We start from the raw sequence: 26,654 nt of genomic DNA, 5'->3' as shown, positions 1-26,654 counted from the left end.
ACCCAGTAGTAAGTGACAGGGCTTAAAAGTGAGTGTAAGTGCAAGGTACTTAATTTTGTAGAGAAGAGTTAGTGTATGAGATGAGCATTTGGCGTCAGTCCTTAACTCTGTCATGTGCGTAAGTTTCAGCAGTGATATCACATGATGTTGCGTCTAACATATGGAAGCAGAGCTGGGTGTTTGGACATTTTAGTCAACATTTTATAGAGGTACAAACCTGGATGCCTAATTTTAGCCGTCCAAATCTATAATCATAAAAGACATCAGTATTACTGTTGTGTTGTCAGGGCTCCAACTCCTGAATGTCAGGCCAGTCTAGCTGGGCTATGAAAAAGAAAATTTAATGCCCATGTCTGCGATGCGCATTTCTGCATAATGGGCATTTCTGCAATGTCAAATCTAATGAAAGCTACACTGTTGCTCATTGTAATCTCTTCCCTCAACAGATGATACCCTCTCAGCCCAGAATCCTACTAAGATAATGCCCTGCCTGAAGAACACAGGAAAATAAATTCCTATATTGGAGAAAGTAAAAAAAGACTGAAGAAAGAGACTACGGTTTAGCATGCAATAGAGAAAGCTTTCTTGGAATCTTTGAGTGTGTGGAGCTTCTGGGAAAGGAGATTAACTCTTGGCCTCTGGTATCTAGCACTTCTGAGACAGAGCTGGCAATATGCCTCACTGAGCCATTATTCTGCACACATGAGACTCTGGTAAGTGGTAGGAGTACAACATTATCAGATTTTCTCCATCCTGCAAACCTAGCTACAGTGTCTCTCTTATTTCCATCCAGCAATACAGTTTCTCTGTAAGACCCTTCAGCAGTGCTCTGCACATGACATTTGAAAACAAATGCCAATAGCTCCCCAAAAATGTAAAAAGGTTAGTATTTTATAAATAGCCTACCTGTGAATGATTTCAAGTACTACTTGCTGTGACTGGATTCCCCAGGGGAGCCAACTGAGATCACTCAATTAGGGTGAACTGCAACAAATGGGGCAGACAATCCTCAAAGCTGGTGGATATTCCAATACTTAGAATTACCAAGCCAGCACAAAACAGCTTCTAAATTACCTCACTGGTTGCCCAGAAGCCAACAACACAGTTCCCTTAAAGTAACCCAGTCTCAGGCCTCCACCTAGACACCTAAGTCAAAAATGATGAAGATTACTGAAAATCATATTCATCATACAAAAAAGTTCTTCCAGTCCCAAAGGATTGGACACATTACTTCCCAGATAATGAATATTCCATGTATTACCTAAATACATGCTTATAGCCTATTCTTATTAACAAAACTAAAATTTATTAAAAAAGAAAAGAGAGAGAGTTGATTAAAAGATTGGCTTTTGTGGGGGTTGGCTTACAGACATGAGCTCAATTCTTGAGGTTCGGATTCATAGCAGAGATGGTGAGCTTTGTAGTTGCAAAGAGTTCTTTTAAAATTTAGTCCATAGGTTATAGTCCAATGTCCAATATCATGTTCAGGATGTTCCAGTTTAGGACTGGGATCTCAATCTTGCGACTCAAACTTCCCCTGATGAAGCTTAAGCAGATCTGAGATGACAGGATTGCAGTCCTGGGTGAACAATAGGCTTTTGATGTAATCTTCTGTTTCCTAAACCTCACTGGTAATTAACTACATGGATTAACATAGTATAATTTATCCATTAAGCAGTTTATCACAAACTTTAAAGAGACATATAGACAATGACATTACTGCACCCAAGATTCATCTAAATGTTAATATTCCCTTTTGATCTTTGAATCAATAGCTGTCTATTTACATGGCTAACATTTATGAATACACACATACAAGTAATATTACTTCTAACAACATAGGTTTGCATTTCAAAGTTCTATCCTATTTACTAGGGAATGGCCCTAATTACCCTTTCTAACATGTTTCCACAGGTCGACTCTGGGTTAATTAGCCTGCAGGATGCTTAACCCTTTCTGGCATTGTGTTACACTTTGTATAAGATTTGTTGCAATTATATAACAGTGATAGCAATAATGATTTGCATGTTCATATTTTAATTAGACAACGTCACACTTGCTATTATTTATAGTGCCTTATACAGACATTTCTTTAATTATTCCATTCTGATCTTGACACAATACTTATTAGAGCAGATCTCCAATATCCCATATAAAAATTAAATGTTTCCATCACTTGACTTTAGTGTCAGTTTATCAGATAATATTTTATTAGTATTCAGTTCTCTTAGTATTGCAATTGTACTCTTTTTAGTAATGTACTTCCTATATCTAAGCTTGCGATAGTAACCTGTGAAATTGCTGGTATGCATTGTGGTGGATAAACAGGGCTTGAAAAAGCCACTCGCCTATGATGAGTTTAACAATTTTCCCATGTGAGTGGCATTAGCTGCTGCAAAATGTAAGCTTTTATATTTAAAAAAAAAAGTGTAGTGACTACAACCTTCCAAATATGAGCCTAATGTAACCTATATTGTGGTGTCTGATGGACAGTTCCAGGGTTGCTGTTTTTGTGCTCAGAGCTTTCCCAAGTTGCAAAAGAGTGAAAACCAACCAGTCTTTGTAGTGTTTGCTGGTGCTATTCAGCATCCTTTGAACAGCAGTGAAACTAATAAGATACAAGTCAATTTCACTCTGCTGTCTGGGGACAGTTCTGAACAGCAGTTCTGGCGACTGGAATGAAGGAATAGGGATGAGTAGAGTAGTGGAGATATTCACTCACAGCGGCTAAAGGAGAGGTAGACTACTCTGTGCATTAAGCTTTGTAACCCTGACCCAGGCTGGATGATTGGGACCAGAAAATAAAGTCTAGTGTCTTCCTAGCACCCCTGTGTATCACATCTTTATTACAGAGGGTGAGCTATTCCTAGACTTTTTAAACTCAGTCCATTACATCTCTACACTCATGTACCTTTGAATGCTGAATAGTTGCTATATTTTTGCTGCATTGAAATATGCACATATACTAAAACATGGCTTATGGTATAGCTCCAAAGACGCCCCCGCTTTACTGCTGTATAAATAGGTGTCTACTCCCAACATCCATTACCCACAACTGGTATTAATAGACCTTTCAAAAGTTTTGCTGGAAAAAATTACAAGATCTCCTGGATTTTAATTAACTAAAAGAGCAAGCAGGACTCAGAATTAGCTTCTAAAATGGATCCGAGGCAAACCGTGAATAAGATGAATGACAAGGCTGCCTAATACAGCAAGCTGTCATCATGTACAGCTTCTGTAGAGTATTTATGGTCTCTTGGTAAGCTAGAAAAAACACACTAAACCTAATGGAAGCATGAAGAGAAAGGACTAATAGGGACGTATCCTGAAACACATGAATATGATTAGTACAATAACTTTTAATCTGGGCTAGGAAGTGAAGCGATCAAAGTGCAGCGTGACATTAGAATGGAATTTGTCATCTAGCTTTCATACTCAAGTAAAAAAAATCAAGGGTGATTGGACTTCAGGATTTATTTCAGATTCTGGCATCTTAAAAGAGACAACCCATGGAGAGTCAGTCATGAGATGTGGATTCCATTCCAGGCTCTGGAAAATTACTCTTAAGAAGCCTATAAAAAAACCTCAGGAACTATCTGCCCTCACATTGCAAGACACGGGATAACCCAGACAGACCCAGAGTCTGTTCCAATATAGCATTTACTATGTTTTTTTCTGCTCTTTATCTCCAGGCTACTCTTCAGCCAGTGTGCACTGGCTATTTCCAGGTGCATCATCTTCCAGGTTTAATTAAACTGAAATACAAATTGCCTCCTAACCTTCCATCTCCTTGCTATCCTGCAATTTGTTAAACCACCCAGGAGAGTGAGACCTTCAATGATAACTGTAAAACAATAAGACATTCACATATAAGCGTAACTGCTCTTTCCTGCCAGCTCTTATTGCCTCCCTGAGCAATAAAATGAGGTGCAGAAATAGCACACAGGAAACTTCCATTCAAGGCACAGAGGTTAGATGGAGGCCTGGTGCCTCAGACCTCTTTATGCTCTTGTTTTTAGGTTTATGTCTAAGTGTTTGCCTAAAATTTCAACACTCGTTTCCTACAATATTTCCTAGGTTTAACTAATAGTTTAATTTTGAATTTATTCTTGGCTCTTCCAAGACAAGACAATAAGGAAAGGACTCAACCATCCATGGGCTTGACCAGCCAGTTCTCTCTTAATATCTTGGCCTCAGGCTTGACCCAGCTGTGTTCCCCAACCTCACTCTAGCTGGACTCAGTCATCCGCTCTACCCACATGCATTCTTCTCATCTAATCTACTGTGGCCTAAATACTTGAGGTTGCACTTGGTACAACCGCAATTCGTGAAGCGCAACTACAAATAGGAGTGCATCTCTGAAAATCTAGGCCTGGGTCTCCCTCCCATCTACTCTGAGTCTGCCTCATCTAGTCACCCCCGCTACTCTTGATTTATGTTAGAATATATAGAATTAAGATGGACCCCAATCAAAAGCACAGATCATCTTCTTAGCGTTTGCGCTATGTGCCTCAGGTGGCACATGACCAGGATTCATCATTGAATTTAGTCCGCTGGTTGGATCATTAGCTTCCCTGTCTAATGTGACTTTTGCCTGAGGAAGGATTAAGCTATGATGGAGAGATTCTGCTCTAGTTGCCCTCAGATGTGCTGGAGACATGTCCAGAAGCGACATTGTAAATGGGATCTCCAGGAAGAATTCTGGCTGAGTCATCCATAATCTCCCTAGAGAGAGTGTGGCATTCCTCCTGCCAGCCAACAGAACTGGCTATTGGAAAGGCAGGGGCAAAACTAGCCCCACATTCTTCCCTCCTGGTCCGTTTTTAGACAGCTGAAAATAATGATGATAGCAACGGGGAGTAAGGCTTATGCTGCTCAATGGGATTCTGACCAGCTCCTGAGCAGCGGCACCAGGAGGAGGAACTCCTGGCGTCACCTTTAACGCACACCTGATATGGGATAGTCAGAATCTGGCTTTGAGTAAAGAGGCCAATGGGACACTGACATTATTGAGACTACTCTCTTAAGTCGGGGCTGCAGATCAAGCAACTAGTAAGAACCTATGGTCTTGGTTTCAGGAGCAGTATTGTCTGAGGAAGGAGAATTAGGTGATAGTCCAATGTGCTTTCTGCTTTGAATAATACAGCAGTATCAAAGGGAGGTAGATTGAGAGAAACTGAATCTATGAGAAACCAACTTACGCTAGTGGAACTATTCTGTACTGCTGAGGAGACTGGAGGTTGTTTATTTGCTGGCAAGCTTGTATAATAAGGTTGCCGTAAGTCACTTTAACTCTCTTTTGTGTAATTGATCTAAAGTAAATAAGGGAGCCCCTGATATTCTTCAGTGAATAACACTAATCATAAAGGTTTTGGATTTCATTTGGCTTTGCTTGTGGTATAATTATTATACATGACTAATTGTTAAATTAGGCATTATATAAAAGCTAGATATTATTTAAGGGTCTGCTCCCATTGAAACCAATGGTAAACTCTCATGGAACTGACCGGAACAGGAGTGAGTCCTAAAATAACCTGTCCTTTTAAAAAGGGGTAGAAAGAGAACCCACATTTAGCACCTTTGTGCTGACAATAACAGATTAGTTACATGTGGGCTTTCATGTTCAACTAGTCAGTACAATGATAAAACAGACCTGACTGTTACCCAGGGATTCAGGGGTAAGGATCCCAGGGAGATCAGTAGCTGCTGCCTACGAATCACTGAGGATAAAATATGGCCAGTAGTGAGGATGAAAAGCTGGGGTGGAGTCATGTTTATCATATCACAGGCAATACAGGAAGATTTATAAAACTTCATCAATAATTCAACACCTGAGCAGATTCGCCTCAGCATCAGAAAGCTCCAGCAGGAAAAATCAAATTTGTTTCCTTTATTCTGCAATTTGATGATGTTTATAACTTTTTATTAGAAATGGGACCAGGTAAGCATTTTCCCTGAACAAAAAGCTCTGGTCATCATATGTCTTTTTATAGAGGAATAAACTGAAAGAGCCATCAACTGGTAGCAAGTTCTGGTCATTACTGACCTGGGCTGTATTTGAACCAGTAAATCTCCCGAGCCATTCAGTCCCCAAACATTAGAACTAATAACTGTGCAACCATCCTTGTAACAAGGGGTAAATTCACAAAAGGATTTAGGTGTTGCATCACCTACCTTTTGGGCACCTAGAAAATCGCTGGGATTCACAAAGCCTGACTTAGCTGCCTACCATCCTGTACAATGCATGGAGAGAGAGAAGTGCCTAAGCCAGCACGTTGAGCAGGGAGCTGCCTAAGATAGCTAAGGGGAGATGTTGAGGAGATAGGTGTGTCCTAAGCCTTGCCCCTCTCTCAGAGTTAGGCATTTAGGTGCCTCCCTGAAGCATGGGCCTATCTCTGGCAAGGATTCTCAGTCATAAACCTCTGTACCAGAGGTGGGGGCCTAATGTGTTTCTTGCAAGAAATGGTGGTGGTCACTGGAGTGGGGAAGTGGATCTAGGTTTCGCACCTCCCAGGTGAGTGCGCTAAACATCTGGCTCTAGAGTCATTCCCACTCTCTTTCTGGCCCAATGACTATCCAACCATGCACCTACAGTGGAACAGCTTCAACAGGAGAGGTTGAGGCAGTCCCACATCAAAATATCCTGTCGCCAAGTGGTTAGAGCACCCTCCTGAGAGGTGGGAAACCCCTTTTCAATTCCTTTCTTCCCATCAAACAAAGGGGGAAATTGAACCTGGCTCTTTCATGTCCCAGAAGAGTGCTCCAAACACTGGTCTAAAAGAAATTAAAACAATGCGAGGGGTAAGAAGACGACCTTCCAAAAAATGGAAGAAATCAACATAGTCTGCTGTATAAAACTATAGACTAAATCCAGCCCTGAGGGGCATAAGGGCAGAGGGGAATAGATTGCTAGGGAGCATCCCCCACCACACTGTCCTACTCAGCACGAATGGTATTAGGAGGGTTAAATCTCTCAATAATTCACTCAGGCCAATAGGAAAGATCAATGGACCCTGCACTGGCCAAAATCTGCAGGTTAAAGAGCCAGTTTCCACATACCATAAAGCAAGGACATGCTAGGAGCATACTTTGCTTCTACTCAGAGGAGTAGCAAAGTGTGCTCTAAAGCACCCAGCCCCAAAGAGGAGCACTGCCTTTCCTGGCTAGATAGAGTCCTCCCGAAAAGGTCACAATGGGCAGCATTTCTGTACCCCTCTTTTGCCTGTGTGCGCAGGGCTGAATTTATCCTTATAGGAAAACATAAGCTTACATAAGCTGGTTAAAGGGGAGACTACAACGTGTCACACTGAAAGGTGAACTGTCAGGCTGGAGGGAGGTTACCAGTGGAGTTCCTCAGGGATCAGTTTTGGGACCAATCTTATTTAATCTTTTCATTACTGACCTTGGCACAAAACATGGGAATGTGCTAATAAAGTTTGCGGATGACACAAAGCTGGGAGGTATTGCCAATACAGAGAAGGACTGGGGTATCAAACAGGAAGATCTGGATGACCTTGTAAACTGGAGTAATAGTAATAGGATGAAATTTAATAGTGAAAAGTGCAAGGTCATGCCTTTAGGGATTAATAACAAGATTTTTTGTTATAAACTGTGGACGCATCACTTGGAAGTAACGGAGGAGGAGGAGGACCTCAGAGTATTGGTTGATCACAGGATGACTATGAGCTGCCAATGTGATATGGCTGTGAAAAAAGCTAATGCGGTCTTGGGATACATCGGGCGAGGTATTTCCCGTAGAGATAAGGAGGTGTTATTACCGTTATATAAGGCACTGGTGAGACCTCATCTGGAATATTGTGTGCAGTTTCAGTCTCTCATGTTTAAGAAAGATTGTCAAGGTTCCTCCCCCACTCTGAACTCTAGGGTACAGATGTGGGGACCTGCATGAAAATCTCCTAAGCTTACTTTTACCAGCTTAGGTTAAAACTTCCCCAAGGTACAAATTAATTTTATCCTTTGTCCTTGGAATATCCACTGCCACCACCAAACTCTAACTGGGTTTACTGGGAAACGCAGTTTGGACGTGTCTTTCCCCCCAAAATCCTCCCAACCCTTGCACCCCACTTCCTGGGAAAGTTTTGGTAAAAATCCTCACCAATTTGCATAGGTGACCACAGACCCAAACCCTTGGATCTGAGAACAATGAAAAAGCATTCAGTTTTCTTACAAGAAGACTTTTAATAGAAATAGAAGTAAATAGAAGTAAAGGAATCACCCCTGTAAAATCAGGATGGTAGATACCTTACAGGGTAATTAGATTCAAAACATAGAGAATCCCTCTAGGCAAAACCTTAAGTTACAAAAAAGACACACAGACAGAAATAGTCATGCTAGTCAGCACAGTTCTTTTCTCAGCCATTTAAAGAAATCATAATCTAACGCATACCTAGCTAGATTACTTACTAAAAGTTCTAAGACTCCATTCCTGTTCTATCCCCGGCAAAAGCAGCATACCGACAGACACAGATCCTTTGTTTCTCTCCCTCCTCCCAGCTTTTGAAAGTATCTTGTCTCCTCATTGGTCATTTTGGTCAGGTGCCAGCGAGGTTACCTTTAGCTTCTTAACCCTTTACAGGTGAGAGGATTTTTCCTCTGGCCAGGAGGGATTTTAAAGGTGTTTACCCTTCCCTTTATATTTATGACAAAGATGAATTCAAACTGGAACAGGTACAGAGATGATCCAAGGAATGGAAAATCTGTCTTATGAAAGGAGACTCAAAAAGCTTGGCTTGTTAAGCCTAACCAAAAGAAAGCTGAGGAGATATGATTGCTCTCTATAAATATATCAGAGGGATAAATATCACGGAGAGAGAAGAATTATTTAAGGTTATTACCAACGTGGACACAAGAACAAATGGATATAAACTGGCCACCAGGAAGTTTAGACTTGAAATTAGACTAAGGTTTCTAACCATCAGAGGAGTGAAGTTCTGGAACAGCCTTCCAAGGGAAGCAGTGGGGGCAAAAGACATATCTGGCTTCAAGACTAAGCTTGATAAGTTTATGGAGGGGATGGTATGATGGGATAGCCTAATTCTGGCAATTAATTGATCTTCAACTATTAGCGGTAGATATGCCCAATGGCCTGTGATGGGATGTTAGATGGGATGGGATCTGAGTTACTACAGAGAATTCTTTCCTGGGTGTCTGGCTGGTTAGTCTTGTTCACATGCTCAGGGTTTAGCTGATCGCCATATATGGGGTCAGGAAGGAATTTGCCTCCAGGGCAGATTGGCAGAGGCCCTGGGGGTTTTTCGCCTTCCTCTGCAACGTGGGGCACGGGTCACTTCCTGGAGGATTCTCTGCACCTCGAAGTCTTTAAACCACAATTTGAGAACTTCAATAGCTCAGACATAGGTTAGAGGTTTGTTACAGGAGTGGGTGGGTGAGATTCTGTGGCCTGGGTTGTGCAGGAGGTCAAACTAGACGATCATAAAGTGACCTTTTGACCTGAAAGTCTATGATTCTATGAAAATGTTCAGAGTTTCAAGTTTGTATTTAAAAAAACAACCAAAACTCTGAATGACAGTGCCAAGACAAACTTTCTCCAGTCACACACCTACCATACCATGAGAATCACGTCAGTAGGAAGCACTGATGAAAGGTTCTAGCAATAGGTCTCCATTCATACTCTAGCATCGTGAATGTCCTAAAGAATGAGGTGAAACTACATTGTCTAAAAAAATCCAACACAATTCAATGCAGCCGAAGCCCTTATCTAGAGCTGGCCACAGGCAGCTCCATTCACAAGAACACTTTGTCACAAGTTCCATTCCCCAAGCTCTCTCTCAAACCACACCCACCTGCAAAGCCACCACTAGAGGTTGGAGGAAGATGATTACAATAAGATAAATTGTTAATTTGAACATTAAATAGTTTTTTTTTCAGCCAAAGACTCCAACGCTGAGCATTTAGTTAGAGTAACATAATTCTGAATCAGCTAAAGTACTTAGTCCTTATAATGAGTATAACACACTTTTTTCAAGACCCCTAATGATCAAAGAATACTACCTGTACAAAGCTCGGGTGCACAAAGTAGGCTATGAAGAGTAAATTATGGTGAAGCTAAACATGCAGGAAATGTGACTGACACTAATTTGCAAAAATGAAAAAATCCCTTTGTAACCAATGATCAGTATCAAATGTTTGTCCTTGAACTAGTGAAATTATATTAATTTAATGGACTAGAATCTCTAATACCCCTATATATATCTCCAGTTCATTACATTAAATACCTTTACTGAACCCATGAGCAGAATCATTGCCACAGGACACACACAATTGACTCTGAAAAGGAATATTTATTTGGCAAAGTCCACAGCAGATTTTAGTAGTCCCCATTTTTAAACATACTAAATAGGAACCTTAGTAGCAGTCAAATTAATCAGAGGGTCTTCGCTTACTATATTGATTTCCCTTTGCTGAGGCCAATATCACTTATTTGGCAATCTGTATTGGGGGGGGGGAAGGATTCTACTTCACCTGCTAACAGGCTTCCCATGTACCCATTCCTGATAACCACTAGAACTGAACTGAGTGGCTCAAACAAGTCATTCTCTGTATATCATGCAGTGGTAAAAATGGTTTACCCATTAGTTCAGGACTAATGGGTAACTCCAGCATTTCACAAATTTCACTGAGTTTAAGGCCAGAAGGGACCATTAGATCATCTAGTCCAGGGGTCCACCAAGACAACCTTTGTGAATCACATCCTACCTTATCCATTTTTTTACTTGTAACCTTTCCCCTCGCAAGAGTGAGAAGGACACTGACACCTAGCATTGCTAATGCATTTGTTGTATTAGGTAGCCTTTTAAAAGCATGTACCTTGATATCCACAACTTTTCAGGGAAATGTTTCTCAATTTCAGCAATTGTTACCCTTTGTGCCTGTTCACAAAGCCATTCATTCACAGGGTCACAAATAAATAGTCAAGAGAGAGGGCCAAATTTGAGTGAGTGGTGTTGCAACGTTGCAGGCAGGACCACAATGCCACTCAAATGTGGCCTGGCCGCACCTCTGTCATGACTATACATTTATAGACTATAAATACTGTATTAGAAGGCTCACCACACACTCAAGAAAGCTGGGGGTATGTACCTCTCATTGAGAATCTCTGATCTACTCTGAACTCCTGTACATCAAAGGCCATTAAATTTCACCCAAATCCCCCTAAATTGAGCCCAATGACTTTAATTAGACTAAAGCATTTCAGTCCTCAGGAGACTAAACTGTAGCATGCCACAGGCAGAGAACAGGAGACACCACAGGGCCACCAATAATGGTGCCCCCTGCAATGGCAGGGAATTGATTAGTGGGCTAATCCCAACCCCAGATCTGGCAATGGGTTGGTCCCTCAGCAAGTGACCAAGACACAACAGTCAGGCATCTCAGAAAAAGGATTCTCTGCACTACCTCAGAGCACTGGTCCACCCCATCTGGTGTCCCATCTCCAACTGTGGCCAATCTCCAATGCATCAGAGGAAGGTGAACACCACCCCACACCTAATACACCATTGTGCATTGGGGGAAAATGAGGGATTTCTTCCTAATCCCTGCAGGCAACCAGCTGAACCCCTGAAACATGAGACATCATGATAGTAATTTTTTAAATGCAAAGCTGCTAGCGTTATGAGCATGTTGAGATTAGTGTAGGTAATCCTGTTCTCCCCATGGCCCATGAAGGAAGGGCATGAACAGGGGGACCCTAGTGTTCTTTAGGCATATGTGCTTCCCAGCACCCCAGAAATGACTGTACATTTTCAGTGGTCAGAAGTCCAGTAACAAAAGCCAAAGTTATAACCTGAACCAACAGTACCTTTGCCAAACCTCACATTAAAATACTACAAGCAGATATGCACTGCCTCCAATGGGTTATCAGTGGAGGACATGAGACCTCCCCATTCAGAGAGATTCAACCGGCCACTACAGTTTTGTCCTTTATCATGCGGTAATGTGAAGCGTGCCAGTGACTGCAGAACTGACTCCTGTCTATTCATTTGCTCTTGGGTTTGTTCAGCCACTACACCTTTGTGGCTGACCTACCAGCTGGACAAAGAATGCACATGGCAAGCAAGTTTGGAAGATGTTGGCCGAAATGTTAGCTACTAGACCAGAGGATAATCTAATAGAATTTGTAAAGAAAGAGATCAAGTTGATTTCATTAAAAAGATATGCTGCCACTAATATTAGAATGATACTTTTAGCACAGGTTCTTTTTCTGCTTTTGGCATGAGGAAATTAAAACTTCAGCATGAAAAACATGATAGTCAGCAACTTCTTTTTCTGACAAGGAATGGACCTATCCTTCCAAATATTTGACAAATATTTACAAATAAACACCCTATAGACAGTGTTCCAAATGAGCAGAATATCCATTAATAATTTGCACTACCAAGATTCAAATTAAATATAGCCATCTTGTTAGCTAGATACTCTCAAAATAACACAGCCACTATCAGGAGAAGATGTAGTAAGGTTTTAGTTTTAGCCTTTTTCACTGTACTCTGGATCCCATTTAATACTTAACTTTACGTAATCTTGAAATAAATTCCCAGACCCACCACATTCACACCAGAATGGTGCTACAGATCAAAGATTTGCACCAACTTGCCATGACTGAGAGTCCAGACTGGAATGGAATGGCAACCATCCATCTCAAAAGTGCCAAAGCAGTTCAGATACTGTGTGTTGTGCTGCAGCATCACGAGTGGCTAAGAAGTCCAAATCTCAAGAAACAGCCCTTGCCATGGATAGTGCAGGCATAAAGCTCAGGGCCAGAAGATGAAGCCAGCGCACTACGAGCAATTGAGGCCTGCTGCAATTTTCTCTGTTTCAACCACCTCTCTTCAACCTACTGACTTCCTGGTACAGCACAGCCTTCCAGTATAACCTGTTGCTAGCTGTATCTTCCCATCTTAGAGTTTAGAATTCGAAAGTTTTCCAGTCCTTCTTACAAACGCCCTTGAATGTGGGCCTAGGTCAGTTTAGGAGCCTTGGAGCATTCACAAGTTCTTCATACAGAATATCCTTTGGAATGCATCCATCTGGTGAAGATGACCAAGCCAACGGATCACTATGTTTGAGAATAGTGATTACACTTCAAGTTTATCAAGTTCTTTGTTGTCAGGAACTTTGGTTTCACACTTGATATTTAGAACACAGCAAAGACAGGAAGTGTGGAAGATGTTTAACCCTCTGCCATGTCTGCTGTAGGTGGCACAGGGCTTGCCACCATAGAGCAGCATGTTCAAAATAAACGTTTGGTAGACCCATATCTTGTTGTTTGTTCAGTATCGGCTTCCTGATATCCTACGTTCACCAGGTCAATTGGCCGAATGTGGTGGCTGCCTTTCCTGTGTAAAAATCAAGTTCATCATCTAGTGATAACTTATCAATACCATTGATCCTAAATAACAGAACTTGTGCACAATTTCTAGAGTAGTGCTAGCTACTAAACATCTGGTGTAGTCAACACACCTTGTGCCGTAATCGTTTTCTTCTTTAGACTGATGGTTAGTCCAAATTCATCACAAACTAGCGCAAAGCACAGCAAAGTTGCTGGAGTTCCTCTTCACTGTGTGCAACAAGCACTGTGCCGTCAGCAAAAAGTTCTTTTTGCTTTTAGACGTGCAATTCTGAAGAATTTTCCCTCTGATTCTGTATGGAGATGTACACCCTTGGTGCTAGATGAGAAAGCATGATGAAGCAGCAGAGAGATTAACAGGCCAAAGAGTGTTGGTGCCAAAACACATAGCTGTTTGACACCACTGCATATTTCAAAGCGAGCAGATTGAATACCTTTATACTGGACTGTAGTCTTCATGGCATCATGCAAGGATCATATCAGACTGAGGAGGATTGTGAGGGCAACCAATTCTCTTTAGCAACTGAAAAAGGCCCTTTCTGCTGACCAGGTCATAAGCCTTTGTAAGATCTATGAAACCCATGTAGGCAGGTTTTCTTTTTTCTTGACATTTTTCTTGCAATTGCTTTAATGTGAAGACCATGTCAATTATTGATCTACCAGTGTGGAAGCCTCACTGACTGTCTGGATATGCATGTTCAGCAAGAACTTGCAGTCTTTAAGAATGACTTGTGTACAAATGCCTTGCAGGCAACGCTAAGGACAGAAACTCCTCTGTAGTTGTTGGAATCACTCCGATCTCCTTTGTTTTTATAGTTATGATGCTGGCAACTTTCATGTCTTGTGGTACCCCTCCCTCCCTCCAGCAGGCCAACAAGACATTGTGCAGATGTTTAAGCACAACTATCCTCCTTGTTTCCGTACCTTAGCTGGATTCCATCTTTTCCTGTGGACTTTTCCTGGTGATTGGGAGGTGATTGCCTTTTCAAGCTCATTTATAGATGGTTCAGTATCAAGCTCTTCCATAGTCTGGAGTCTGGTCAGAGCATTTAGCACTACTTCAGAAACAGTGGTTTTATGGAATAGAATTTGTGATCGTGTTCCACCCAACATTGCATCTGTTTGCCTCTGTCAATGGTGATGTCTCCACTAAGACATCTTGGCTGAAGGACCTGTTGCTTTCTTGATTCCTTCATACATACCTCTTAGCTTGCCATTCTCAAAGGATGTTTGAATCTTCTTGCTACTCAGGTCAAGGCAGTGTGATTGAGCACATCGCCTTGTTGTTGTAATGTGCTCTTGGTCAGTCTGAAGTTGCTGATAGAACAAGTCCTTCTCTTCAATGACGCAGGAAAGCGTTGGGGCATATGTACTGATGTTTTTGGCAAAGCCACCTGTGATAGACATTCTTACTGATCTTATACTTTCTGATGTTGCACCATGTCATTCGACCCTGGGTGCTAATGGGTTTCTTTTTACTGCAAAACCCACTGCAGGTTTGCAGAGGTTTGCTTTTCCCAGGATAGAAAAGGGTGTAATGCAGTGGTTCCCAAATTTGTTCTGCCACTTGTGCAGGGAAAGCCTCTGGCGGGCCGGGCCGGTTTGTTTACCTGCTGCGTCCGCAGATTCAGCCGATCGCGGCTCCCAGTGGCCATGGTTCACTGCTCCAGGCCAATGGGGGCTGCTGGAGGCGGAGCGGGCCGAGGGACGTACTGGCCACCGCTTCCAGCAGCCCCTATTGGCCTGGAGCAGCGAACGGCGGCCACTGGGAGCCGCAATCAGCCAAATTTGCGGACGCGGCAGGTAAACAAACCGGCCCGGCCCGGCAGGGGCTTTTCCCGCACAAGCGGCGGAACAAGTTTGGAAACCACTGGTATAATGCATCTCGTGTAGAGAGCCTGTGTCAGCTGGTCAGGTTTCAGAGAGAGTAGTTGTGTCAGTGTCAAGCTTCTCCAGTTCTTTGTCAATGATGGTGGACATCCTAGGGCCACTGACCTCATCTCCAGATCATCTGATATACCAACGTACATTGTCTTCACATTCCAACAAGCAAGTTTGAAGAAGGCGACCATTGTACCTGAAACTCTGGCGCATACCCTAAGTAGAAAAAAATATGGAGGCAGAGGCTTCCCTTAAGACTAAAGCCTGCCCTTCCCCTTAGTGGTACTGACCAGGCCCAAAGGCTTGAAGATCAAAATGTTTGGAAGCCAGTATACCTGCAGAAGATGCCAGAGAACAGAGCTGAGTTGCTATTTTCTCCACAGCAGATTTGGTCCAGGGTTTTCTCCCCTAGCCTTTGTTCAGCCAAGCACTAGCTGGAAGGCGGCGGCAGCAGCAGCAGCAGATGGTTACTCCTTTGTGGATAGTGTTTTTCATTCCAACGGATGTCTGGCATACCCTTCGCTGCTCAGAGAAGGGTGGGGTTCTGGTTTAGTCACAGAGCACCTGACCTGTGGCAGGTTGTACTAGGTTATGTGTTACTAGTAGCAGGCCTAACATGACTATGAAGACTATAAATACAAGTTATAATAGTCTGAATATTCTACCAACAAATCTTCATCCCTTTTTGGTATAGCTTCTGTTCCCCTTAGGTATTTGTGGGCAAGCACCCTAAAAAGATTCTGGCTGTGATCCTACATGAAAAATAAAGATATCCAAGATATTCCTCCCTCTAACTCAAAACTATCTTTTTTTAATTTGTGCTCTCTACACTATCCCATTTCATGTTAGCAGTTTGTTTCCATGGCTAATCTGGTACCGAAGGCACCAAGTCATGTTTAGTAACTAGCAAGGTAATTGCCCCTCTATTTTGCCCTGGCCTAGGGGAATGCCAGGTTCTCTGTAACATCTACAATACCTTCGAGCACCGAACAGAATCTTGACCTCTGGAAGCCACGCTGGGCTGGAGTCACATAAGGACTTAGGCACCAAACTGCCACTTTTGGCACCTAAATTCCAGAATTAGACCCCACTGGGATTCTAAGTCCCCACTCAGCTGTCGCCAAAGCCTGTAGGCACTAAAATCACTCAGTGCCTAAATTTGTGCAATGAAATTCCCTCTGCGCCTGAGTTTCCACTTCTGAGCATGGGCACTGCAGCCCCAGGCCAGGCATCCAGGCACCTAAGCTTCAGAGCAATGCATGAACCCAGGGGAAGATGGGCGTTCCTTCCTTTGCGTAGGTGAGCTCATGCAAAATGCCAGCAGCAGGGGGAGAGGAGAAGGACTTCCCTCATAATTTTTAGCTGGGTGGTGGTTGTGGAAAATGGCAATGAGATCCCTCATAACTCTTAGTCACTGGTTCAAGCACTCACCTGGGATGTAGAAGACCCCAGGTTCAAGTTCCCACTCAGGTGGAGAGGGGACTTGAGAGAAGATATGAACTGGGCTCTGCCACCTCTCAGGTGAGTGCCCTAATCAGTGGACAGTGAGATATTCTGAGATGGGCTCCCTCAGTCTCTCCTGTCAAAGCTGTTCCATTGTGTATAAATAATTTTAGAAAGGTAATTGGGTCTCCCATGTGAATGCGCTAGCCACCAGTTTACAGAGTCATTCCCATGCATGTCTTCCTTCTGGCACAATGACTCTGTCACCTGGTAGGTACAGCATTCTCCTGGGAGGTGGAAGACCCAGGATTCACTCCCCCTGCTCTAATGACTTTTTTTTTAATTAGTTATCCAAAATAGAACAGCTTTAACAGGAGAAACTGAGGGAGCCCCTTATCAGAATATCTGATAGCCCACTCACCTGAGCAGTAGCAATTCCTAATACAAATTCCTTCTTACCCTCAGGCAGAGGGACTTGACCCAAGGGTCTTACACATCCCAAGTGAGTAAAACAAACTTGTTTCTCTTCACAATTGGCTGCACAAAAAGTAGGACTGAGTGGACTTGTAGGCTCTAAAGTTTGACATAGTTTTGATTTTGAATGCAGGTTTTTTTGTGCATAATTCTACAATCAACTTTCATAATAAAGAGATTGCACTACAGTACTTGTATTAAGTGAATTGAAAAATATTTTTATTTTACAGTGCAAATATTTATAATAAATAAATATGAAGTGAGCACTGCACACTTTGTATTCTGCATTTAAATTGAAATCAATATATTTGAAAATGTGGAAAACATCCAAAAATATTTTAAATAAATGGTATTCTATTATTGTATAACAGCAGGGTTAATTGCGCGGTTAATCGCAATTAATTTTTTTTAATCGCTTGACAGCCCTAACTTAAATCCTTCAACACCCTCTTTAAAACTCTCCTTTGCCATGAGGCTACAAAAACTTGACAATGGTTAGGTTCCTGGTGTGCTGAGACCACTGCCTATCGTGCTGACCAATAGTGTCTCACTGTTTCTTTGTACTTGCCCACCTGTTTGTATCCACCTGTTGTCTCTTGTCTCATACTGAGGCCATACCTATACTTAAGGCCATAAAAAACACATCATGGACTGTGAAATCTGGTATTTTGTGTGCTTTTACCCTATACTATACAGATTTCATGGTGCAGACCAGTGTTTCTCAAACTGGGGATCCTGACCCAAAAGGGAATTGCAGGGGGGTTGCAAGGTTATTTTAGGGGGATCGGGGTATTGCCACCCTGACTTCTGCACTGCCTTCAGAGCTGGGTGGCTGGAGAGTTGTAGCTGTTGGCCAGGCACCCAGCTCTGAAGGTAGCGCCCCACCAGCAGCAGGGCAGAAGTAAGGGTGGCAATGCCATACCATACCATGACACCCTTACTTCTGCGCTGCTGCTTTCAGAGCTGGGCGGCCGAAGAGTGACAGCTGCTGACTGAGGGGCACTTCACCAATATTAATATGGGCTAGTCACGACACTTTCATCATTAGGAACACAGAACTGTTCAGAAAGCTGCAAGCAGGAACATTCATTCCTGATCTACAGATTACCATTGGTGGTACTGAAAAGCCAATAGTGATTCTGGGGGACCCGGCCTACTGCTTGCTCCCCTGCCTCGTGAAGCTGTACATCGGCCATCTTGACAGCACCAAGGAAAGCTTCAGCTACTGGCTCAGCAGGTGCAGAATGACAGTCAAATTGCTTTTGGTAGATTGAAGGGATGCTCAGGTGGGTTACTCACTAGACTGAATCTCAGTGACAAAAATATCCCAAGGATTACAGCTGCCTGTTGTGTCCTACATAATATCTGTGAGGCAAAGGGGGAAAAGCTGCCCCAGTGTGGATGTGGAGCAGCTCTCTGCTGACTTGGAACAGAAAAAGGCAAGGGCTAGTACAAGAGCTCAAAGTGGAGTTGTGACTACAGACGGAGCAACCATGATTCCCGCAGGTCACTATATGTGTGAACCTGTGGTTTCCCTTGTATCCCCTGGCCTGGAGAGCTAGGAGTAAGGATGCAGCCCGTGATGCCACATGTTTTGTTGGGAGGTATGATCATGGAGTTCTTCAAGGACTAAAAGGGTGAGAAGTCTGGGATTTTTTTTATCTTTAGGTGAACCAGGATCTGTAGCATATTGATTTGCTGCCTGAGAAAACCCATTATGTCCTGGTGCATCTCCTTCTCCTTTTCCTGCTGGGACTTTCTCCTGTCTACTCTTTCCTTCTCCATGCTTTCTGCTGTATTGAACATCCAGGCTCTCTGCTCACAGTCTGAGGCAGCACTGGCTTGCAAGATCTTGCCGAGCATGTCCTCCCTAGTCCACTTTCTTCTCCTTCTCATCAGGGTCAGACGCTCCGGGGTGTGGAGGAGGCACCCCTCAAAGCCGCAACGGCAGCTGCTATTGATAGAAACTGACAGCTGTATCGTTGGATTTACAGACCCAAAGGAAAGGGAAAGATAAGTTTCAAAACTCCCTCCCTTTATTCCCATACACACTTTTAATAAGAAAATGTTATTGATACTTCAGCTTCGGTGCACCTTGGGACAGCACCACGCTCCAGCTGCAGGCATGGTGAGTATGACCCCACGGGCGAGAAGAATTTTCAGATGTATGAACAAACTAATTTTTTTAGTTCCTATTGCATGGGTACGAGTATTGGGCAATGGCGCAGCGTTCTAGTGTCGTTTTGCACCGGGGGCCACGATTTTAGCTGACTTCTCACGCCTGAGAGTAGTAAAGGCACAGAAAGCACAGCTACTACTGCCATACCTGGGCCCATAGGCCACCAGCCTGTTTCCTGCAACGATCCCAGCCGAACTCATTGTGGAGTGGAGGGGGAAAGTGTCCTGCTGCAGAGGAAGAAATAAGGCTGCGACCCCTAGAAAACTTTGGGGAGGGGATTACTGTATCTCTCCATGAAAGTTTCTTGTATCCTCCTGAGATACCTTGATGAAACACCCCAAATGGCTCCATGTGCCCCCTCTCCCTGCCTGAGCCAACTGGCGAATGAAAAGCAGATGCCAACACTATCTCTGTTTGTTGGACTGCAACCTCTTCTCGTACGAGTAAAACAATGAAAAGTTGATACCTGTGTCTTAACTTGGAGCTGGGTGAGGCCCCATCTTTAAATTTAACATTGTAAGGAAACATACATCCAAGGTCCATTTCCCTTCACTGGGTTCAGCCGTGCTCACCTGGAGGGACTGGCTAGATTGTGGTGGAGTCTTGAACACGTCCCGGCTCACAGAATGGCTGCTCCCTCCACCATGGCTCCCTCCTTCTCCTCCTCACTAGTCACAGCAGGGGCCTCTGTCTCGATCTCCTCCGAGGTATTCCTGGTGGTCTGGGGCTGCTGATGGGGGTCTCCACCAAGTACAGCATTTAGTTCATTGTAAAAGCAGCAGGTCTGAGGCTCAGCACCAGATCTATTTTTGGCCTGCCTGGCCTTGTGGTATGCTTAGCGAAGTTCCTTCTCCTTCATGCGGCACGGCTGGTGATCCTTTTCATAACCCATTGCTTGCATCCCCCCATGTTCATAAATGTCCACGTTTCTACAGCTGGTCCATAGCGGTGCTCGTGCAGCCTCTTCTTCCTATAGGCCCAGGATGTCCAATGCTTCCTGTTCACCCCAGGCAGGAGCGCATCTAGTGCGTGGGGCCGGCCTGGTAGGTGGGGCAGTTGCACACAACAAGGGTGAGTTGTTAAGTGCGCTCACCAAGGTGGGCAACCAGGAAAAGGCATTTCAAAACCATGTAAGGCGTTTAAAGGGGATGGGGGGAGAATGGCTTCGGCTGGTCTCCATGACTCTTGGGCAATGGAGTTTACAACTGGGACCAGAGCAGTCACTGTTGCATTGCAGGACAGCTGCTGGAGCACTGTTAGGGTCAACACAGTTCATGCGGTGTCGATACTCGCACTGCCTCAACATCAGGAGGTGGACTTTGGCTCCACGCCAATTGGGGAGGTGGTTTTATTATAGCAAGGTGCTTACATCAACCAGGTACAAATTTGAGTGTAGACACATGCACAGGTCAGTTGACACAAGGCAACTTATTTCAACTTAACTTTGTAGTGCAGAGCAGGTGGTAGATTGTACGCTTTTTGGGGGTAGGGGCTGTTTTTTGTTCTGTGTTTGTACAGCGCATAGGGGTTCTGGTCTATGACTGGGGCTCCTGGATGCTAAGATAATGCAAATAATAATACTAACCTGAAGAGCTGCCTTGAATTTCTCAGAACTAATAAGCATTACTTTTTCTTTCTTTCTGCTATTCTTTATCTCTGCCTTAGGACTGAACTGTGCTTTAAAGGCACAGCCCTGTATTGCAAGGCATGTGGATGGGTTGTGTATTGTCCTGACAGTCAGTTTAATTTTCTTTTTTATATTCAGTTCCATTATTTCTAGTTACCTCTTCTGTTAGCACCTTAACCAATCCCTTTTCATCCCTGTTGCTCATACAGGTCATATATTTGTAGACAGTTGTCGTGTTTCCCCCACCTCCTTTATTTTGCCACATTAGACATATTTTCTTCTTTTACTCTTTCCTCATGAGAGCTATCCCTCCAGCTCCCTAATCAGAAAGGGCTTTTCTCTTGAATTATTGTTAGTCTTTCCTGTATTGAAGTATGCAGAACTGAGGGAAACAGTCATACAGAAAGAGATTACCACATAATCCCATTCACCGTGAAATACAGACCTACATCGTATTAGATATAGTAGGCTCAGGTGGAATAGTAGGCTCAGGTGTAGCTACACTGATTTACAGCTGCTTAGAATCAGGCCAGTAACTCTGCTTTTTCTACTGGTGGAAATTTAGAGTATCTCTACGCAGCAAAGAAAAAACTGCAGCTTGCCTGGGCCAGCCAACTCAGGCTTGCAGGGCTCAGGCTACGGGGCTGTTTCGTTGCCATGTAGACTTCTGGGCTTGGGCTGAAGCTAGGGCACCGAGACCCTCACAAGGTTTCAGAGCCCAGGATCTGGGTCCCAGGGCCTGAGCTCCAGCCCGAGCACAGATGAATACACAGCAATGAAACAGTCCCACAACCCGAGCCCCACGAGCCCAAGTCAGCTGGCATGGGCCAGACAGGGGTGTCTGGTTGCTGTGTAGACATCCCCTTTAGAAAGTATGAAACCTTCTGAAATGGAAAATTAGACCCTACTCCTGCAGCTCCCACACAGAGGAGTAGCTCCATTGATTTCAATGGAACTGCCTGAATGAGTAAGCTCTTTTGCAGGATTGGCCTCTCAGTAGTCACTTCCTTACCAGCTAAATTTACATACAAATAATGTTCCCAAGCCTGCAAATCCATCCTCATGTGAGTAGTCAAATTAACATCAGTCAGTAGGATTTCTTGCATGAATAAGAGCAAGTTCTGTTAGTAAGGTTTTTCAGGATCATATCTGATTGTACTTTTTAGAAATATATTTTTATAATCCTAGCTACTTAATTCCTCGACAATTTTATAAATAGAATAAGAAGTTCCCCAGAAAAGGGAGAATAAAAGTCATCAGGGAAGTGCAAAATGATAATAAATCTCCTTCATAAACACTGAAGAAATGGAATCAGGATGTAATGCCATATAGTGTCTACCATGAATAATATTTTCTTTTTCACTAAGTAACAATTCAGTGATTTAAAATAATCCAGCATAGCTGCAAATGCTTAAAAGCTGGCTGTAGCCAAGAGCACAATAAAGGTTGTGATTAGCCATTTTTTTGTATAAACATCGCACAGCAGTTGCCCTATTTGGTGGCAGGCTATTAGACTCCAATGAAAAATGTGCATTTTCATTAGTGTTAATGGTCTTGAACATCAGCCCTACACTTTTAGCTGGCCTCATTCAGCGGTTATATTCCAGATTCACTCCTGTGATATATGTTGCCCTTTTAGAGATGTAAGACACACACTGGGTGGTTGGGGGGTGGGGGGATGAGTACTAGCATAGGTTCAAGTTACAGGATGAATTAAGTGAATGTGGTGACTGCAGTCTGTATCTCTTGGAAGTATTAGACATATTTCTATGACGGGCCCAGGTGTCTCTTTGACAATGTTTAATATGATGCCTGGCTGGTGAGGTACAGGGAAGGCCTCTCCCTGATCTTAGCATTTCCTTGCTTTTAATGTTTTGGGTGTGAAGGCACAGTGTACCTAGAGCAAACTGCACTGAGTTTTAGGAACCTTTGTTACTACTGGAATAAGTGACAAACAACATTAAATGACATGATACTGACTCATATATACTATTATTAACACTGTTTGTAGTTTGTAGTTATGATAAAAAGAGCCCAACTCAGATTGAGGCCCAGTTATAATCATAGAATATCAGGGTTGGAAGAGACCTCAGAAGGTCATCTAGACCAACACCCTGCTCAAAGCAGGACCAACTCCAACTAAATCATCCCAGCCAGGGCTTTTGTCAAGGCAGGCTTTAAAAACCTCTTAAGGATGGAGATTCCACCACCTCCCTAGGTAACCCATTCCAGTGCTTCACCATCCTCCTAGTGAAATAGTTTTTCCTAATATCCAGCTTAGTCCTCCCCAGCTGCAACTTGAGACCATTGCTCCTTGTTCTGCCATCACTGAGAACAGCCCAGCTCCATCCTCTTTGGAAACCCGCCCCCCATTCAGGTAGTTTAAGGCAGCTATCAAATCCCCCCTCACTCTTCTCTTCTGCAGACTAAACAAGCCCAGTTCCCCCAGCCTCTCCTCATAAGTCATGTGCCCCAGCCCCCAATCATTTTCGTTGCCCTCCGCTGGACTCTCTCCAATTTGTTCACATCCTTTCTGTAGTGGGGGGCCCAAAACTGGACACAATACTCCAGGTGTAGCCTCACCAGTGCCGAATAGAGGGGAATAATCACTTCCCTCGATCTGCTGGCAATGCTCCGACTAATGCAGCCCAATATAGTGTTAGCCTTCTTGGCAACAAGGGGACACTGTTGACTCATATCCAGCTTCTTGTCCACTGTAACCCCCAGGTCCTTTTCCGCAGAACTGTCGTTTAACCAGTCGGTCCCCAGCCTGTAGTGGTGCATGGGATTCTTCTGTCCTAAGTGCAGGGCTCTGCACTTGTCCTTGTTACACAAGGCCGTCCACCCTGACCAACACAGAGTGACAAACAGTCCCTGTGCTGAAGAGCTTGCAATCTAAATAGATAAAACAAACAAAGTAAGTACTGTTATCTCCATGTTACAGATGGAGAGTGGAGGCTCAGGGCTTGGCTACACTTGTGAGTTAGAGCACATTAAAGCAGCCCCGGGTGCCCTAGCTCACTACCTATCCACACTGGCAAGGCACGTAGAGTGCTCCGATTCCACGGCTAGAGTCCTCCTGGTAGTCCACCTTGGCGAGAAGATTAACACTTGTTGCGCCTTGGCTGAAACTCCCAGGCGTCAGTGTGAATGAGGTGTTGCATGACTGCACTATGATCAGCCTCCAGAAACATCCCATAATCCCCTTAAGTCAAGTGGCCACTCTTCTCATTGTTTTGGAATTGTTGCAGGAATGCGGATGTGCCCTTTGAAAGCTCCATTCCTGACAGCCGGCATGCTTATCTGCTCATAGACAAAGCAACCATTACTGTGGAATGCTGTGTGTGTGAGAGAGAGAGAGAGAGAGGCGCAGGCAGGCAGCAGGGGTGTCTGCTGCTGTCTGAACTTACAGCATGCTGGCATGCTCTCACCCCCCCCAAAAAAAACCCACTCTCTCTCCCCCCACATACACACAACACACTCCCTGTCACACTCCACTCCACCCCACCCCATCCCCATTTGAAAAGCATGCTGCAGCCACTTGCATGCTGGGATAGCTACCACAGTGCACTGCTCTCTGTGGCCGTTGCAAGAGCTGCTAATGTGGCCACGCCAGTGCGCTTGTAGCTGTCAGTGTGGACAGATTGCAGCGCTTTCCCTTCTGCAGTCTACGAAGGCTGGTTTAACTCAAAGCACTCTACATCTGCAAGTGTAGCCATCCCCTCAGAGTGAGGAAACTATCAACTTGCCTGAGGTCACACAGGAAGTCTTTGACACCTGGATTTGAACCTAGTTCCCTTCAGTCTTAGCCCCCGTGCCTTAATCACAAGGCCAGCCCTTAATTTCTTAATGATTTTTAGGGGGGAGAGGCAGGAGGGGCTGGCAGGAGCGTATTTTGAAAGTCATGTAATAGATATTTAACGTTAATAATTCACAGAACTATTTCAACAGCAGTTTCACATTAGCTCGAGTAACAAGATGTAGCTGATTCCTAGCGTGCCACCAAACGGGACCCTTAGTTTGTGATAATTCTTGTCTGTATCTTTATCTAATACTCATTGGACCAGATTCTTAGTTTCAGTTGATTGTTTTCTCACATACTTTTATACATATCTCATTTGTGCATGCATATCCATAATGCAAGCATGTAAATCAAGTATTTCTGTATGTATATGGCCAGTTATCTGATTGGCCACCTGTGCACAATACCCAATTTGCAAGCATATACCTGGTATCTGTGCACATAAATTAGGCACCCAAAAGTGCTCATGCCTGACTTTCAGCCTGATCTCTGTTCCTCTATTCTTGCATTAGAAACTGATGCTCTTTCCAAACCTGCCCCTGGCTGGTTCGTACACACTGTGCACTTCCCTCGAACAGATGATTACTAATCATAACATGAAACTGTCCAAATGTCTCCTTTCCTTACCCCCCTTTTCCCTCTCTCAGTACATTTTTCTGGGGAAACTCTTTTCATGGTCTATAAATATTTCTGTTTTGTGTTTTCATTCCAACTGAATCAACACCCATGATGATAATGACAACAACTACAGAAAAATCAAATGCTGTGATTTTTGTACTCTTGCTTTCTGCAAAAATGATATATTGATTGTTCATCAAGTAACTGCTGCTCTCCATGATTTAGATCCACTTCATTTAAGATTTCACTCTTGGAAGTAGGTGGCTGACAATGTAAACAAGTGCTTTGTACCTGCAATGTTATCCGCTGATGATTAAATTTTCTTAAAGAAACATCTACAAGATTTCATGGCTGAGTACCGTATGTGACACGCTTCTTAATTTTTGTCTTTATTGCTAGAAACCAAACCCCACTGTACCTGATCTCAGTGAAATAAAACGTTTCAACACTTAGAAGAAGAAATATCAGTCAGGTAAGGCTGCCACTACAAAGCTGTGTGAAGAAAGGATTTTTCTATTCTCTGACTATTCCAAAAAAATTAAATTTCACTCTGGGTCAAACTGAAAACAAATTTGATTAACGTTTTCAGCAAATTGAAAAGGTTTGAAAAATGTCATTTGGGGTCGAACAAAGCGCTTTGTTCAATCCAAATAATTTCTGTTTCAAGCATTTAATGTTTAAATGTTTTTAATAAATTTGAAGCAAATTTCTAAATAAAAAAATTGTTTTGAAGCAAAAATCAGAAATGTTGAAATGAAGCATTCTGACTTTTTCAGAATTTGTTTTGTTTTGCCTGACACAAACAATTCAGCAGCACCCACACGAATTCAAAAATGTTTGTCACTGAAACAAATTTAGGATGAAACGTTTTTTGTTCGGCTCTAGCTGCCGGTGCCCCTCCCACCCTCTGCAAGTTCACTTAACTAGACTGACTTAACTCCTCTTGCTTTGAGTGTTATAACCCTGAAATGCAGCCCAGGTTCACTGAAGTTTACAAACCTCTAGTACAGGGGTGAGCAAACTTTTTGGCCCAAGGGCCACATCTGGGAATAGAAATTGCATGGCAGGCCATGAATGCTCAAAAAATTGGGGTTGGGTGCGGGAGGGGGGGAGGGCTCCGGGGTGAGGCCAGAAATGAGGAGTTCAGGAGGCGGGAGGGGGCTCTGGGCTGGGGCGGGGGAGTGGGGTGCGGGGCGGGGTGAGGACTCCGGCTGGGGGTGCAGGCTCTGGATGGGGCTGGGGA

The 26,654-nt window shown here is 43.6% G+C and overlaps 1 long non-coding RNA gene across 1 annotated transcript; it reads left to right on the top strand.

The window, feature by feature from the left end:
- Nucleotides 1-133: 133 nt before the first annotated feature.
- On the top strand, nt 134-25,842 carry LOC140904997 (uncharacterized). Its single transcript, XR_012156698.1, has 3 exons — nt 134-209; nt 447-713; nt 25,811-25,842. It is a non-coding gene; the product is annotated as an uncharacterized lncRNA (long non-coding RNA).
- Nucleotides 25,843-26,654: the final 812 nt, after the last annotated feature.

This window comes from Lepidochelys kempii, chromosome 1, assembly GCF_965140265.1.
Source record: "Lepidochelys kempii isolate rLepKem1 chromosome 1, rLepKem1.hap2, whole genome shotgun sequence".
Classification (NCBI taxonomy): domain Eukaryota; kingdom Metazoa; phylum Chordata; order Testudines; family Cheloniidae; genus Lepidochelys; species Lepidochelys kempii.
This window is presented reverse-complemented; position numbering and strand designations above follow the sequence as displayed.